This window comes from Megascapheus bottae, chromosome 32, assembly GCF_031878675.1.
Source record: "Megascapheus bottae isolate mThoBot1 chromosome 32, mThoBot2.hap1, whole genome shotgun sequence".
NCBI classification, from domain to species: domain Eukaryota; kingdom Metazoa; phylum Chordata; class Mammalia; order Rodentia; family Geomyidae; genus Megascapheus; species Megascapheus bottae.
The window spans coordinates 9,013,382-9,030,434 of NC_143540.1; the positions used below are offsets into that span (position 1 = coordinate 9,013,382).

At 44.3% G+C, this 17,053-nt stretch overlaps 2 long non-coding RNA genes across 3 annotated transcripts; both read left to right on the top strand.

Annotated features, from left to right (window-relative positions):
- The first annotated feature begins 6,667 nt into the window (after nt 1-6,667).
- LOC150043250 (uncharacterized) lies at nt 6,668-12,759 on the top strand. The gene is made up of 3 exons (XR_016533455.1): nt 6,668-6,735; nt 10,756-10,828; nt 12,631-12,759. It is a non-coding gene; the product is annotated as an uncharacterized LOC150043250 (long non-coding RNA).
- Nucleotides 12,760-13,769: 1,010 nt separating this feature from the next.
- LOC150043251 (uncharacterized) lies at nt 13,770-16,688 on the top strand. Of its 2 annotated transcripts, XR_016533476.1 has the most exons (3): nt 13,770-13,851; nt 14,696-14,891; nt 16,438-16,688. It is a non-coding gene; the product is annotated as an uncharacterized LOC150043251 (long non-coding RNA). The 2 variants fall into 2 exon arrangements; XR_016533475.1 differs by lacking the exon at nt 16,438-16,688 and having other exon boundaries at nt 14,696-15,529.
- Nucleotides 16,689-17,053: the final 365 nt, after the last annotated feature.

Below are 17,053 nucleotides of genomic sequence, written 5' to 3' on the forward strand. Positions count from 1 at the left end.
GTGAGGACTTTCATGTTCAAAAGACCCTGGGAAGCCATTGAAGGCTGAGGGGGGGCGGAGGACGCATGCGCACTGACGCGGGGCTCGTTTCCCCCCCCCCCCCCCCCGTTCCCCCCTCCAGGGCGCATGCGCAGGGCTGGGGCAGCGGATGGGGGTGGAATGGGAGTGATGGAATGCAGAGTGATGGAATGTGGGCGGGGCCAGTGAAGGGGGGAGGCGGGGGACCCCCGCTGAAGCTTTGATCCCCAGCATCCTTGAGAGACCCTTGAGGCCCTCTGGCTTTCCTTGGCTGAGCTGGGCCTGAAAGCATTGGGGCTTCCAAAATCTGTGTTTTCCCCAGCAAAAGAAAGATACACTACATATCATAGATATATACACACACATACACATTATATATAGAAATGTACACAGGCACAAATAGGTAAAATAAGACGCTCATATACCCATATATTTATGTATTCAGTTATTATATATTTACAAGTGACACATGTTTTACATGGCATGTAAGTTATATAAAAATAAATTTATAAATTCTGCACACGTAACGTTATATATAAATGTATATCATATATTCACATAGAATACAAGAAATATAAATACATTTATAGAATTATGTATTGTATTTATATACATATCAGTATATAATATATACTATATGGGGGTATGATATATAATTATATTTGCATATCATAGATCTACATATGAATGTATATATTGATATATTTACATATATTCGTGTATTATATATATTATATGTAGATATAAGACACTTATAGATTTGTATATATCACATATCTATACACTTATATTGATACTGAATATGTTTACATGCTTATTTATATATTGTATACTATATAAACAGATATGTGATGTATTATCAGATATTTGTATATCGTACATTTTATATATTTTATATAGTTGCATATATTCATATATGATATACAAACATATATGTACCTTATACATATATTTCATATACATATAAACTACATGATGTATAATTATATATTTGTCCATCACATATTTATGTTTGTGTCTATATGGTATATACATTTATATTTATATTTTATATATTGTATAACCATACCTATATAATTGTTTTTTAATGATCTGACACTATCCCCAGAACAATGGAAACATCATCATTTCTCCTAGGCTACAACTCGCATCCACAGAAAGACCACATCATTCAATACTGTTCTTCTGCTAGGCGCCAGTGGCTCAGCCTCCAGATCTCAGCCTCCTGAGTGGCTGGGATGGCAGGCGTGAGTCCCTACCTCCCCCAGACATGTCAGACAGGCTTAATGTTTGCCTTTGAAATGTTTTCGATGGCCAAGCCTGTTGGAGCCTTTCCGTGGAGCTCAATCTGTCTTCCCGGAGTTTGGACTGCCCAAATCACTTGATTTATAGACTCAGATCAACACTGATAGTAGAATGGGTTATGGAAAAAAAAATTAATTCATGAATATCCCCTGAGCAAGATTCTCATTTGCTTTCATGTGGTAAGCTTGGCCAGAGAAACCAGGAAATCTTATGACCAGCTCCCTTGTTGGAACAAAAATGTAAAAGAACATGTATTTTTGGAGAAAGAAAAAAAATCATTTTAATGGAACATACCCTGTGCTCTTCAAAAGAACCCTTAAGTTTGTAACGCTTTGAGGGCAGAGCTGTTCTTTTTTTTTTTTTTTTTTTTTTTTTGGGAAACCCTAGGGGAGAAAGAGAGATCAAAAAAATCTAGAGGTTGGGGTAGGGACCACACACATTTTCTTATGGACGGGGAGAATTTGGGGGAGTCCGTGTGGTTTGATTCTGTATTTTTTTTTTAAGTTTGATTTTAGAATTTAAATGGGAAATCCTAAGCCCGGCTGTCATCCTAGCTACTCAGGGAGGAGGATGAGATCTGGAGAATCTTGGTTCAAAGCCAGCTCAGGGCAGGAAAGTCTGTTGGATTGATTGATTGATTGATTGATTGATTTTTTTGGTCAGTTGTCGGACTTGAACTCTTGGCCTGGACACTGTCGCTGAGCTCTTCAGCTCAAGGCCACCACCCTGCCCCTTGAGTCACAGCTCCACTTCCAGTTTTATATTGTTTAATTGGAGATAAGAGTCTCACTTTCTTTAGTACCCTAGCTGGCTTTGAACCTTGATCCTCAGATCTCAGCCTCCTCCCTGAGTAGCTAGGATGACAGGCGTGAGCCACCTCACCCAGCAAAAAGGTTTTAAGAATAAACAAGACTAGGCTGGGAGCATGGCCTAGTGGTAGAGTGCTTGCCTAGCATGCACGAAGACCCAGGTTCGATTCCTCGATACCACATACATAGAAAAAAGCCAGAAGTGGTGCTGAGGCTCAAGTGGTAGAGCTCTAGCCTTGAGAAAGCCCAAGGCCAGGACTGGCAATAAACAAACAAACAAAGAAGACTAATAAAGAGCACTTAAGTCATATGATGCACACATACACACACATATACACACAGCACATGGATATATTTGCACATGTGCGTGCAGCCTCGTGGGAATGCTAGTTTTTCTGGAATCTTCCAGGCAGGCTGTCTATCTCTGAGAAGCTCAGCTCCATGAAATAATCATGATTAATTTGGCCATCCTCTAATCTATCTGCCCTTCACCTTTCATCGGCTGGGATGAAAGGGAGGTGGCAGTCTCCCTTTGATCCTGGCAGCTGGGTCCGTGTGCACACAATTCCACCATGCCTTCTGCTCTTCCCTCTTGCACGGGAACCTGGCCCAGCCTGGGTGACTCAAGTTTCTGTTGGCTAAACTGAGCCAGCAGGCTGGTCAGTCTGATTATCTACCCACCTGCCATTCTGAGAACCAGGCCTGCTCCAGGAGAGCTGTGTGCTTTTGTTTTTGTTATTGTTTGTTTTTGGTCTGTCCTGGGGTTTGAACTCATGACCTGGACGCTGTCCCTGAGCTTGTTTTATTATTTTATTTTTTTTTGTCGGCTGTGGGACTTCAACTCAAGGCTACCCTACCTCTTGAGCCACAGTGCACAGTTTCCTGGGTGGTTAATTGGAGATAAGAGTCTCATGTTCTTTAGTGCCGGGGCTGGCTTTGAACTGCAATCCTCAGATCTCAGCCTCCTGAGTGGCTGGGACTATAGGCGTGAGCCACTGGTCCCAGGCGAAGGCTCTGGGAAGATAGACACACCAGTGTCCACTCACAAGCGTGTGTGTGTGTGTGTGTGTGTGTGTGTGTGTGTGCTGGTACTCAAGGCTTAGAGTCTTGAATCCAGCCCTCCTGGTCTCACTCAGGAAAGCCATATGCGAATGAAGACAGAGGAAACAGCATGGAATCGTGGCTCTCTACTTCATGGAGCCATCTTGTCCCACATATAATGTTTGAGGGAAGGAAGGAGGATTTTGCATTGCTTAGCAACAGCTTGCGATGCAGGAGGAGGAAGACAGGGTAGAAGGGGGGAGAAGAGGCAGAGGGAGGGAGGGGAAGGGAGGAGGAGGCCAGGAGAAAGGGGAGGAGGATGAGGAGGAGGAGGAGGAGGAAAGGGGTTAGGAAAAGGAGGGGGAGAGAAGATGAGGGAGGGGGAGGGGAGGAGAAAGGGGGGGAGAGGGAAGAGGAAGGGAGGGAGAGGAGGGAGAGAAGGTGAACTAAACACAATTGTGAATGAAAGCAATGAGTCCAGAAAAGAAAGGAAGAGAGGAAGGGAAGGAAGGATGGGGGGAAGGAAGGAAGGAAAGAAGGAAGGAAGGAAGGAAGGATCCATTTGAGGATTTTCAGGAAAACCAAAGTGCACTCAATCTCACTGGCTGGCTCTGGATATTGGATTGTTTAAAGGTGAAAAACCTGGAATGTAGTTTAGTTTATTTTGTTTTGTTTTGTTTTCTTCCCTTTCTTTTCTTTTTTCTTCTTGTCTGTCCAAGAATCACTAGGCTGCGTGGAAATACCCAGGTTGAGGTTGGGAAGCAAAAGAAAATCTCAGTGTAAAATGGAGCCATTAATTTCGAATCTCTCCCCCCCACCCCGCCACCCTGACTTGTGTATGTGTTGGGGGGGGGGGAGGGGAATGGCACTAAGCCAAAGCCAGTCAGGACTTGAAGAAATTTCTAGAGTACCTGGACCCAAGAAGGTCCTGGGAAAATGGAACCCATACATTATTCCAGGTAAAGCTAGCTTATTTATTTATTTGTTATTTATCTTTATTTTTGGTTGGTCGTGGGTCTTGAACTCAGGGCCTGAGCACTGCGCAGGAGCTAATGCTTTGTTAATTTTACTGGAGGAGGCTGATACTGTACCACTTGAGCCACAGCTCCGTTTCCATCTTTTTTTTTTTCATGATTTATTGGAGATGAGAGACTCTTATTTGTTGTCATTGTTCACTTTTATTTTTTTGCTAACCCTGGGGCTTGAACTCAGGGCCTGAGCACTGTCCTTGAGCTTTCCTCAAGGTTAGAGCTCTACCACATGAGCCACGGCACCACTTCCAGCTTTTTCTACGTATGTGGTACTGAGGAATCGAACTCCCCTTTTCTCCCCCTCCCTACCCCGCTCCACCCCTTGGCAATTTCACTTGGAGGCTCCGTGGAACAGAGCAGTGTTGATCTGAATTGGTTTCATCGATCTTTCCCTCCTCCCTCAAAACCAAGGTCATCTTTACTGTCCTGCCAAAGGGGGGGAAAAGCTATATATATACATATGTATGTGATATTATATATAAATATATAAAATACAAATAAATAGTCTGTATGTGCGATATCACTCATCCCAGACTGAAATGTATTTGCAAGGTTTCGGGGTGTTTTGTTTTGGAGGTTCCTGGAGATGACTGAAAATATTATGTCACGGAGAGCGGCTGGGGTGCTGGAGACAGCATTGAACCTTGCCAGTTTTGGTAGAGGAAACAGAGAAAAGAAAAGCCAGCAGAAGGCGTTGTGTGCAAGAGTTAAACCAGATTGGTCCACTGAGCAGGAGCCTTGGACAAGGTAAGTGCAACATGCTTGTTGGGCTCTTGGCTACAGAAGGCTTTGTCTCCCAGTTAGCTGTGAACTGTTATCCTCCAAATCTTCTCCTCCTCCCATCCTCCTCCTCCTCCTCCTCCTCCTCCTCCTCCTCCTCCTCCTCCTCCTCCTCCTCCTCCTCCTCCTCTTTCTCCTCCTTTTTTCCTTCTCCTCCATCTTGAACACTTAAACATGAGTTTTGTTGGGGAGCTTTTTGTCCCCTGAAGGTCACATGACCCCCCCAGTTTCCATCCAAACAGGTTTGAAGAGTGAGAATTGTTTTCTTTCCCCTGAGAACAAGGGGAAATCTGCTTGTAGAGCAGCTACTCAGGAGGCTGGACAAGGAAAATCCAAGGAGATAAACCACTAAAAAATGTTGGAAGTGGTGCTATGGCTCAAGTTGGTAGAGCACTAGTCTTGAACAGCACCCAGGGACATGGCCCAGGCCCTGAGTTCAAGACCCATGATCAAATAATTTAAAGAAAAAAAATGTCTGATCCAAGATGACTGAATGATTGAAGGAATAACCTTTGTCCCCTTTAGTCCTGCCTCCTAATTCTGTAGAACCTATGTCTTATCTGCCTTTGACCGTCAGGTACCAAGGTCCTGGGTTCCCTGGAAAGTCCAGGTTAGACCCAAGTCCACACACTGGGGTTGGCAGCCTGTCACAGGATGGTGACAAAACAGATCCAGCACCTTTGGGAATTGTCCTGTTTCCCCTCCTCTTAAAAAGTATGAGGTCAGGATTTGAACTCAGTACCTGACTCTTTCTGTACATTGGCCAGCGCTCTACCAACTGAACCACGCCTCCAACAATCCTTTTCCCCAACAATCCTTCACATTCCAAGAATGAATGATCACCAAACCTTCTTAGCTCTGATCTTGAGGCACTTTCCGCACCCCCCCTCCTCTCTTCAGTATGAGAAAAGGGTACCAAACTCTCCTTCTGTCTTTTTGTCTCTCTGTCTCTCTCATTCCTTCTCTTACTCTCTTCCTCTCTCAACTCTTTTTTTTTGTCAGTAGTGGGGTTTGAACTCAGGGCCTGGGCGTTGTCCCTGAACTTTTTTTTTTTTTTTGCTCAAGGCTGGCGCTCTACCACTTGAGCCGCAACACCGCCTGTAGCCTTTTGGCAGTTAGTTGGAGATGAGGGTCTCCTCATCTGCCCTGGCTGGCTTAGAACCTCAATCCTCCAGATCTCAGTCTCCTGAGTAGCTGGAATGACAGATGTGGGCCAGGGGTGCCTCGCTTACGTTTTCTTGAGTGGCAGGGAGAGGACTCTGGGGCGAAGGAGGCCAGGAGGGGAACACTGTCTGGCTGTTTTGTGGGTCAGGAAAGAAAACCTGGCTCTCTGGGAGCCCTTGGAACCCAAGTCACTGAGCATTCAAGTCACCAAGATCTAGCCAAGTGAAGAAAACTACAATTCCCAGAATTCCTAGAAGGTAAGTCCCTCTTGGTTCAAGGATGGAAGGCTAGAAAGGGTGAGCCCAGTTATAAAGGATGTACAATCAAACAGTTCCACGCCTCCTGTCATCCCGGCTACTCAGGAGGAGGCAGAGATCTAGAGGATCACGGTTCAAAGCCAGCCTGGTACAGGAAAGTCCCTGAGACTCTGATGTCCAATGAACCACCAGAAAACAGGAAGTGGCGCCATATATAGGGACAGCACCTAGGCTTTGAGTTCAAGTGCCACCACTACCAAAAAGAAGAAGAAGAAGAAGAAGAAGAAGAAGAAGAAGAAGAAGAAGAAGAAGAAGAAGAAGAAGAAAAAGGTAAGGGAGGGGAGCCCAGGCCTTGAGTTCAAACCCCAGTACAGACACTGAGAAGAGACCAGAAAGGAAAAGAATGGCTTCATAGCACAAATAAATACCAATAGTGTTATCATGAAAACCTGCCCGGCCTGTTTAGTGAGGCTTAGGCAAACCTCAGCTGCTCCATAATCACCGGTTGTAAATTTCCTGCCCACACCCTCACAGGGTAGAGCACCAGCCTTTGCCACCGACTGATCCAGAACATTCTCCTACCGCCACTCAGATCCAGAGAAAGCAAAATGGAATCCAGAAAGTTCTTATCTCCAATGAAACACACACACACACACACACACACACACACATACACACACACACGCCAGAAGTGGTGCTGTGCGTCAAGTGGTAGAGTGCTTGCCTTGAGCACAAAGCAGCTCAGGGACAGTGTGTCGGCCCTGAGTTTGAGTTGCAAGCCCATTAATGTTAATAAATAAATAAATAAGCAGAATACACGAGAATGGCACAATAAACCACGTGACAAAGGTGGTACTGGATGAGGTCTAATGTAAGCTACACCTCCCCTTAAATGCATCCTCTAGCTTTTGAGAGCTTTTTTTTTTTTTCTTTTACTTATTTCTGTGTTTGTTTTTGCCAGTCCTGGGGCTTGAACTCAGGGCCTGAGCACTGTCCTTGAGCTTCTTTTTTTGCTCTGACTCCCTACCACTTTGAACCACATGTGGCGACACTGTCCAGGTTCCTGGTGATTCCTTGATCAGAGGCTCACAGACTTTCCTGCCCAGGGCTGGCCTCGAACCTCGATCCTCCGGATCTCAGCCTCCAGAGTGGCTGGGATGTCAGGCCTGAGCCACTGGCGCCAGGCTTGAGAGCCTTTTCATAATTGAATGGAAGCAAAGATTTCTCAAAAAACCAACCAACCAACCAACCAACCAACAAAAGCAAAGAAGGCTGGCAGAGCCAAGGCCTATTCATGGAATCCCACTCATATCTATTTTGGGTTCCTAGTGAAAACCCCATTGGCGCTGTAATTAACATAATAACACGGTTCTCTTTCCCAAAAGACAGATGGGGCTCCGGTGACCCCCTCCTCCTCTCCCCTGGTCCCCATCTGGGCCCGGGCTGTGCAATGCTGTAGACGTGTTCTGGCCCAGAATGTTGTTTGGTCAGTTGTGAACTTGAACTCCATGTCAGGGCCCTGAAGTCTCTTTATGTGGCCTGAGCCCAGGCATTTCCTGGAAGGGTAGGGAGAGGGAGGAAGAGGAGGAGGAGGAGGAGGAAGAGGAGCAGGAGGAGGAAGAGGAGGAGGAGGAGGAGGAGGAAGAGGTGATACAGGGGTCAGAAATGGTTTGCTTAAAATTCTAGGGCGTTATGGATGGAGGGAAGCATGCGATGACATTTTATTTGAGTCACTTTGTATTAAAAAAAAATTCCAGGGGGTCCTTATAGCATGAGAAATCAAATATTCATCTTCCTCTGTGTGTGTGTGTGTGTGTGTGTGTGTGTGTGTGTGTGTGTGTGTGTGTGTTTGCACCAGCTGTGGGTCTTTTTTTTCCTCAGTCCTGGGTTTGAGCTCAGGGCCTGAGCACTGTTCTTGGACTTTCTCAAGGCGAGAGCTCTACCACTTGAGCCTCAGCACCATTTCTGGCTTTTTCTGTGTATGTGGTACTGAGAAATCAAACCCGGGTCTTCGTACACGCTAGGCACGCACTCTACCACTAGGCCACTAGGCCACACTCCCAGCCCCAGTCCTGGGACTTGAACTCAGGGCCTGGACGCTGTCCCTGAGCTTCTTTTGCTTCAGGCTGGCGTTCTACCACTTGAGCCACAGCCCCACTTCTGGTTTTCTGGTGGTTCATTGGAGATCCGAGTCTCGTGATGGCACGATGCCACTCTCACCTACCCACGTAAGCAGGTACAAGAAGCTTCTTGGTGTTCAGGGGATTTGAGACATTATGACATCTAATTTATTCCATCCAGGAAGTTTTGTGTTTTTTTGGGGGGGTCAGTGGAAAAGAAGGTATTAAGCCTCAAATTTGCCGTGCTGGGATTCTGAGGGAATATTCATTAAATTCTGTCGATGGTTCTCCGTGCCTTGGTTTCCCCAATCTCTGCATTACAACCCCCAGAATTCTGCAGCTCGAATATACAAAGCAGGAACGTCTGTGAGATTCTCATCTTCAGTGAACCATCAGCAAACCAGAAGTGGTGCCGTGGCTCAAGTGGTAGAACACCAGCCTGGAGCTGAAGAGCTCAGGGACAACGCCCGGGCCTTGAGTTCAAGCCCCAGGACTGACCAAGAAAGAAAGAGAGAAAACTCACGTCTTGCCTTTGAAGACGTTAGCAGGGAGTCCAGTCGTGATTGCGGGCTAGTAATCTTGGCAACCTTTCTGTGCTCTGTGCCCGAGAATTTGTGTTGCCTGGATAGCTTCCTGTTTCTTTTCTTTTCTTTTTAAGGCCCAGAAACCATTGTCTTGGCGGGCCAAACCCATGTGTGTTTTCCTTTTTAGAAGAGATGGGAGGGGGGTCAATAGAGAAATCTATTTCCTTCCTCTTCCCCACCCCCAGAACCCCCCGGGCTCCTCAGCCTGGCTCCAGTTCCTGCATGGGGTGAGGATGAGAGGGAAGTCTCTCTGAAGTCTCACTGAAAGTTAGAGAAAATCATCTGGCTTCCTTTCTTTTTTTTTTTTTAATGGCCATCGGAGCCACAAACTGCAGGTTTGTGACCACTTGATCCATTTCCCAGAGGCCTTTGGGCCTCGGGCCCTTGCCAAAGTACATCTGCCAAAAGAATTCCTGTTTAGCCATGGCTCCCGAAACCTTAAAGGGGAAAAGACACGTGAATATGTGTGTGTGTGTGTGTGTGTGTGTGTATCTGTCCTGGGTCTCGAACTCAGGGCCTGGGCATTGCCCCTGAGTCTCTTTGTGCTCAAGGCTGGCACTCTACCACTTGAGCCACAGCACCATTTCCACCTTTCTAGTGTTTTCATGGCTGGTAAGAGTCTCCCAGGCCGGGAATGTGGCCTAGTGCTACAGTGCTTGCCTAGCACGCACAAAGACCCAGGTTTGATTCCTCGGTACCACATACACAGAAAAAGCCAGAAGTGGTGCTGTGGCTCAAGTGGTAGAGCTCCATTCTACAGGTGAGTGTCCTGGCATCCAGATCAGGGGCTTTGTGACCGACAGCCCAAGGGACAGAGGAGGGAGCAGGTGTCTGGAGGAAGGAGGATGCAGGCCTAAGGTTCCCGCTGGACTTTGGTTCTCACCTGACCATGGCTTCTTTCCAAGCAAGGAGAGAGTCCACTCAGGAAGAGAAGAGAGCGAGCTCTGTCAGTTAGAGGAAAACCAGGAGGCCAGAGAGAGTGAGAGAGAGAGAGAGAGAGACACAGACAGACAGACAGACAGACAGACAGAGAGAAGGAAGGGAGGGAGGGAGAAAAGGAAGGAAGGACATGAGGCTTCAGCACAGAAAAGGCTCAGGGACAGCACCCAGGCCTTGAGTTCAAGTCCTGGGACTGGCACAACAATGCAAGTCTCCAAGGAAATCTGGTCTATGCAAGGAACATCAAAGGCAAGAAACTTGGGACTTTCACTTAAAACAAACAAAAGAAAAACATGTTTTTCTAAGTGCCTATCCTGGGGCCATTTTACAGAACAACCGTGCATTACCTGGCTGAACACACATACAGCGCCAAGGTTGAGAATGCACTTTAGAGTAATTGAGGCAACCTTGTGTGTGTGGGGAGGAGATTGGGGACATGAAACCAGGAACAACTTGATCACACCTGACCTGAATCCCACATGAGCAAGGAAAACCCCACCCTCTAGGACCCAGGCCCCCCCCCCCGAAACAAGTGAGCTACACAGTTCCAGAACACAGAAAAAGCTCTGGGTTCACCAAGGTTGAAACTAGGGAAAAGGCCAGAGGGATCACTTCAACCTCAGAGGGATTTGTCCATACAGGAAAACAAGCTGTATAGATATATTTATTTATTATATATTAATGTAATATATAATCTCCATTTGTAGTGTTTGCCTCTCGTCTGCATCACCCAGGACTCAGGTAACAGGAGGGGGATGCAGCAGGAGTCTCTTGGCTCAGGTAAGTCAGGATCTGCCCCCCGTACATCCCCATGGGTGACTCTCCCTCTGTCCTCCCCTCTGTGAAGCCTATCACCCCCTGCTCCTCAGGAGGCTAAGATGTGAAGGATCGAGGTTCAAAGCCAGCCCCCCAGCGGGCAGGAAATTCCATGAGACTCTGATCTCCCGTGAACCACCAGAAAACCAGACATGGGGTTGTGGCTCAAGTGGTAGAGCGCCAGCCTTGAGTGCTGAGACTCAGGGACAGCACCCAGGGTCCTGAGTTCAAATCCCAGGACTGGGACAGACAGACAGAGAGACAGACAGACAGACAGACAGACACACACACACACACACACACACACACACACACACAGGAAGAGCTGGTCATGCCTTCTGGACTAGAATATTCTCCCATCTACTGAAAGGCTCTTTGTCCACACAGGCCCAGCCAGGCCAATGTGGGGGTTCACACCTCCCCAAATGGGGAGTGGCCGTCTAATGAACGTGGGGGGGGCCGGCAGGCCTGGGCAAGATGTGAGTGGGGCTAGCCTGAGCAAATTCGCTGTTGTGAGAACACTGGGCAGGTCTTTCTCTCTCTCTCTCTCTCTCTCTCTCTCTCTCTCTCTCTCTCTCTCTCTCTCTCTCTCTCTCTCTCTCTCTGTGTGTGTGCACCAGTCTTGGGTCTTGAACTCAGGGCCTGGGCGCTGTCCCTGAGCCTGTTTGTGCTCAAAGCTGGGGCTCTGCCACTTGAAGCCACGTCTATGGCGCGACTTCTGGTTTTCTGGTGGTTCTATTGGAGAGGAGGAGTCTCATGGGCTGTCCTCCCCGGGCCTGGCTTCCAATCACCATCCTCCAAATCCTTACACATAGGACATACATATTTACATGTGTTATGAATCATATGTGCTGTAAATATGCGCATTGAGTCTTTATTTTCTGGTGGGGACGGGCAGGAACAAGCACTCAGCTTGTTGGATCTTCTTTAGAAATTCATCCACCTCGAGGCCAAGTGTCGGTGGCTCTGGCCAATCATCCCAGCTCCTCAAGAGGCTGAGATCCGAGGATCCCAGTCCAACACCAGCCCAGGGCCAGGAAAATCCGTGAGATGATTCTTTATCTCCAATAAATAACCACAAAAAAGCCAGGAAAAGCCAGGAGTGGGCGCTGTGGCTCAAGTGGTAGAGCACCCGCCTTGAGCAGAAAGGCTCAGGGACAGCGCCCAGGCCCTGAGTTCAAGCCCCAGGACTGGCAATCAATCAATCAATCAAAAGAAGGAAAAAAAAAATCCGTTTTTTTTTTTACAAGAGTGGTCCTGTCAACCCAGACAAAAACCCTTAGAAAGATCTGTCAAATGGAAAAATAAAATACAGCCACCCCTCTACTTACTCTTCTTCTTTTTTCTTTTTGCCAGTCCCAGGGCTTGAACTTGGGGCCTGAGCACTGTCCTTGGAGTTTCTCAAGGCTAGCACTCCACCACCTGAGCCACAGCACCACTTCTGACTTTTTCTATGTATGTGGCACCGAGGAATCAAACCCGGGTCTTCATGCATGCGAGGCAAGCACTCTACCCCTAGGCCAGACTCCTGGCCCCCCTCCATTTACTTTTGACCTTCAATTAAATGTAAGAAAAAAAAAATCTAGTTGCCTTAATATCCATTTTAATATGGTGTTCAGTTTAAATAAATAACCACATATATACATATATAAACAAATATATCTCCAGAGAGTGTTACATACCCCTAAATTATTTTCCTAAGAAAGCTGCACAGTTAAAAACAAATCTGTAGTCTTTGTTTGTTTGTTTGTTGTTATAACATCCAGACAGCTCAGGATTCAGCTTGCAATCTGGATCTGATTGTTCTGCAAAATCAAACAAAAGCCCCCAAATGGAACATGGATTCTGCCTTTAGTTTGCTTTTCCTGGGGTGACCAGTTGTCCTGCAATACATAAAGAAGGTGAGAAGCCTAAATAAGCAAATAGTAAATACATAATAACTAAATAAGAGAAAATAAATGATGAGATTAAAAGCTGACCAGTCATCACTGTCTTTTGACAAAAGGAGAAGGCCGAACAGAGGAGGTGGAGATTGTCGTAGGTTTTTTTTGTTTGTTTTGAAGTGTGAATGAGTGTGTGTGTGTGTGTGAGAGAGAGACAGACACATAGCAGGAAAGGGAGTGTGTGAAAAGAGTAGACACCATCTTTTTTTTTTCCCACGACTTTTCTGCATTCCCCATTGTCATAACTTTTTCCTGGAAGTAGCCACACCTGGACCGGGAATTTCCTGGACATAACCGGTCAGTCTGACTTTCTGGGTAGCAGAGCTGGGTGTGTCTGGCTTGCACACACTGGTCTCCTGCTAGGCCAGAGACTTAGCTCCTGGCTTTTTCCTTTCCTCCCTTGTCTTCTTCTCTCTCTCTCTCTCTCTCTCTCTCTCTCTCTCTCTCTCTCTCTCTCTCTCTGTCACACACACACACACACACACACACACACACACGGAAGATGGGTTAAAAACTAGGAGACAGGGTGTGTCAAACATTCAGTGCTGCTTCAGATCTGCAGCAAGAGACTTCACATCCCTACAGAAGTAACCCTGTTTATTATTATTATTATTATTATTATTAGTAGTAGTAGTAGTAGTATTTTGTTCATATAAAAATTTTTTAAAAATGGATTTTTTAAATTTATTTATTTATTGCCAGTCCTGGGCTTGAGCTCAGGGCCTGAGCACTGTCCTTGGACTTTCTCAAGGCTAGAGCTCTACCACTTGAGCCACAGCACCATTTTTGGTTTTTTTCTATGTATGTGGTACCCAGGAATTGAACGTGCGTCTTTGTGCATGCTAAGCAAGCACTCTACTACGAGGCCAAACTCTCGGTCCAAAACTGTTTTTTTTTTCTTTTAAGGGAAAAAGAAAGACAGCCCATCTCAAGAGGCTGCCTGGCAGTAGAAGGGAGAGAAAGCTGTTTGAATGAATGCATGACCACCTTCCTGGGACTCACAGAATAAAACTCTAAATGTGAAAATTGAGCATTCAATACTGGGTAATAATAATAATAATAATAAGCAGAATATCTCTGAATCACTGAATTAGCTAAAAACTGACTCTGACCAAATGTAACAATGCAATCTGTTTTTTTCCCCGTCCCCATTTTTGTTAGTCCTGGGACTTGAACTGGGGGCCTGGGTGCTTCTTTTGGAAGGAGCCCAATGCTCTACCATTTTGAGTAAGAATAAAAACAAAGCAAAATCAACAAAGAATACCAACAACCACAACAAACCCAACAACCAAACCACCCCACCCACCTTTCTGTTTGACACCAACCCATCCCCTGACGCCCCCCCAAATACACAATGAAAAACGCTCTTTTCTTCTTTTCTGAGACAGGCCATGATCATTAATTATTATTATTCATTAGCGAATTTTGGGTAAAGAAATGATTATTTCAGGGAAGCAACAACCGGCTCACTTTTGCTCCTGTTTCCCAGCTGTTACACATGGAATCTCATCTTCCTTTTGTTCCCCCCTCAAGCCATTGAAGCTCTTAAATATTGCATGTTTTCTTTGATTTTATTTATTTATGAATTTTTTTAGAATTCATTTTCAAATTGTAATTAAAAGAGGGTTACAATTATATTTGCCAGATAGAGGGTGCATTACTTCACACACATTGATACCCCTTCTCATGTTTATGTATTTTTTTTTAAAGAAAATGCAATACTTAGCCTGTTACTGTCTTTTCCATCCCCAGAAAAATGTCCATTTATTCATTTTAATTATATATATTATATCTTATAGTATAGATATATTTTATAGAATTATAAGTGTATTATAATTACAATATAATAATCCAATAAACACCATAATAAATATCCATTTATTTCTAGATTTATTGATGAAAGCTACACCCACGTGGTTCTGCCCTGGTTCAAAAATATCCCAAGTTTTTCCATACCTTGGACTACAGCCGTTCCCTGCATAGCTGAACCGGATGAGATGTATTAGGGTGGTGGTGACTGCAGGTGGGGTTTGTAGGAGAAAAAAAAGAAAAGGACCATTCATTGATTTTCTTCCCGACAAAAGGTTGGCCTAGGATATTTTATTCTTCATTGTGGCTTTTTTCTATATTTTTTTTCCTTTCTTCTTCTTCTTCTTTTTTTTTTTAGTCTCCATAGTGTGAGTTTTTTTGTTTCCCTTACAAGAATTACCTGCAAGCAAATGAATCTTGTAGTGCATTCATTAATTAATTATCTCATCGCTTCTATTTAGGCTACAGTTGTTGCTAGTATCTTAATATATATATTTAATTGTTTTATCTTTTGGTCACTGATGTATGTATGTCTATACAACAGGTGATGTGAATAATGGAAATATCAAAAATAATAATATTAGAAATCTCTCTCTTCTTTTGGGGGGGAGTTGGTGGGGTGAGGGAAGAAATGCTCTCCTCTCCTCTGTGGTTTCCTGTTTATCGAGACCAGATAAGAAAAAAGATGGCCAAAAAAAAGAGGAAAAAAAAAAAAGAAAAGAAAAATGCTGCACACATCGAGCATGCAAAGTCACTATGATTTCTTTTTTTCTATTCTGAACTGATTTGTAAGAGAATGGGGTAAGTGGAATTGGAGTTAAAGGATCTCTCTCTCTCTCTCTCTCTCTCTCTCTCTCTCTCTCTCTCTCTCACACACACACACACACACACACACACACACACACACACACAATCTATCCATCCATCCATCCATCCAAAGATGGCGCACGCAGAAATTTGCACAAATCAAGGGTGGGTGGTGGGTGGGAAGAGGGGAAGCAAAAAAAAAAAAAAAAAAAGGAAAAGAAAAAAGGAGGAGAGAGGCAACTCTGCAGTGCTTTTGGGGGGTGGTGAGTGTTGGGGTGCTGGTGGGTAGTTTTTTTCTTTAAGAAAAAATGCAATTTAACAAAATCTAATAAGATGTGGGGTGGGGTGTCGGGGTAAAGGCATACAAAGGATGTTTTTTTTCCCTTTTTTTTTTTTTGTGTGTGTGTGTGTATGTGTGTGTTTTCTTTTTCTTTTTTTTTTTTCATTGTTGGTAAAATATATACACAGATGAATTCTGTCTGTGATTCCTTCATGCTTTTCATTCTGCACAGCAGGGAAGGGCTTTAGAAGCCGGCCTCTGAGATATGTGGCTAAATGGAAACCATAAACCCTGCATGATGAGATTATGATCACGCCAGACACTCTTTTTTTATATCATTTTTTTGTTGTTGGTGGTGGGGGTGGTTTTAAGATCTCAGTAAAACTCCGTTTTTCATATATATATATATATATAAAATACACATTCTATATAGCAATATAGAATATCAAAATATAGCAATAGATGTATATAGATAGTAATCATATATATTATATATCTATAATATATATATACAATAGAGGCCAAGAAACTGAACGGTTCATCTCCCTAAAAAAAAAAAATAAAATAAGAAAAAAAAATCGAAGTGCCAGCGAAACACCCACAGGAACAGCAAGAAAAAAAAAAAAAAAGACATAAAGCAAGAGGCTATTGGGACTCAAAGAAAACAATCTGAAAACAAATTCTTTTTTATTTTATATATATATATATATTTTTTTTTTTCTTTTGGCTGACAGGAACATGTTCACTCACCTGCATGTCACCACAGACCTCATACCGCCTACTTCACTGAAAGATCAAAAAAAAAATATATATATATATATCGATTTCATGGCCCGCTTTGGTTTGAAAGGAGGGGAAAAAAAAAAGCTATTTAAAAAAAATTGGCATTGTTTAAAGAAATGCGGTTCAAAGCATTGTTTTCCTTTGCTTGGCTTCTTAGCCAGCCACCCTCCCTGGAAATGTGACCAACAAATAAAAATAAAAATGAAAGGTAATGTGTTGCATCTTCTTCATGATTATTACTCTTATTATTTGATGGTCACTAATATTCGATTATTATTATTGTTGTTGTTGTTATTCTAAGAAAAACAGCTGGTGTCCAGAAGTGATTTTTCTTTCTTCCTTTTTGTTTTTTTTTTGTTTTGTTTTTAAATGCCGGAAAATATCTCCACAGTCCGTGAGTCGTCTGGGTAAGTTAAATCTTTGTGATGGAGGGGGGGAAAATTAAAATAAAGCCTTTGAATGAACATTTTCATAGAAGGGCAGGGATGAGGCGTGTGTGTGTGTGTGTGTGTGTGTGTGTGTACAGGCCTCTGTGTGGATGTGGGGTTTGTGACCCTGCAGAAGTGA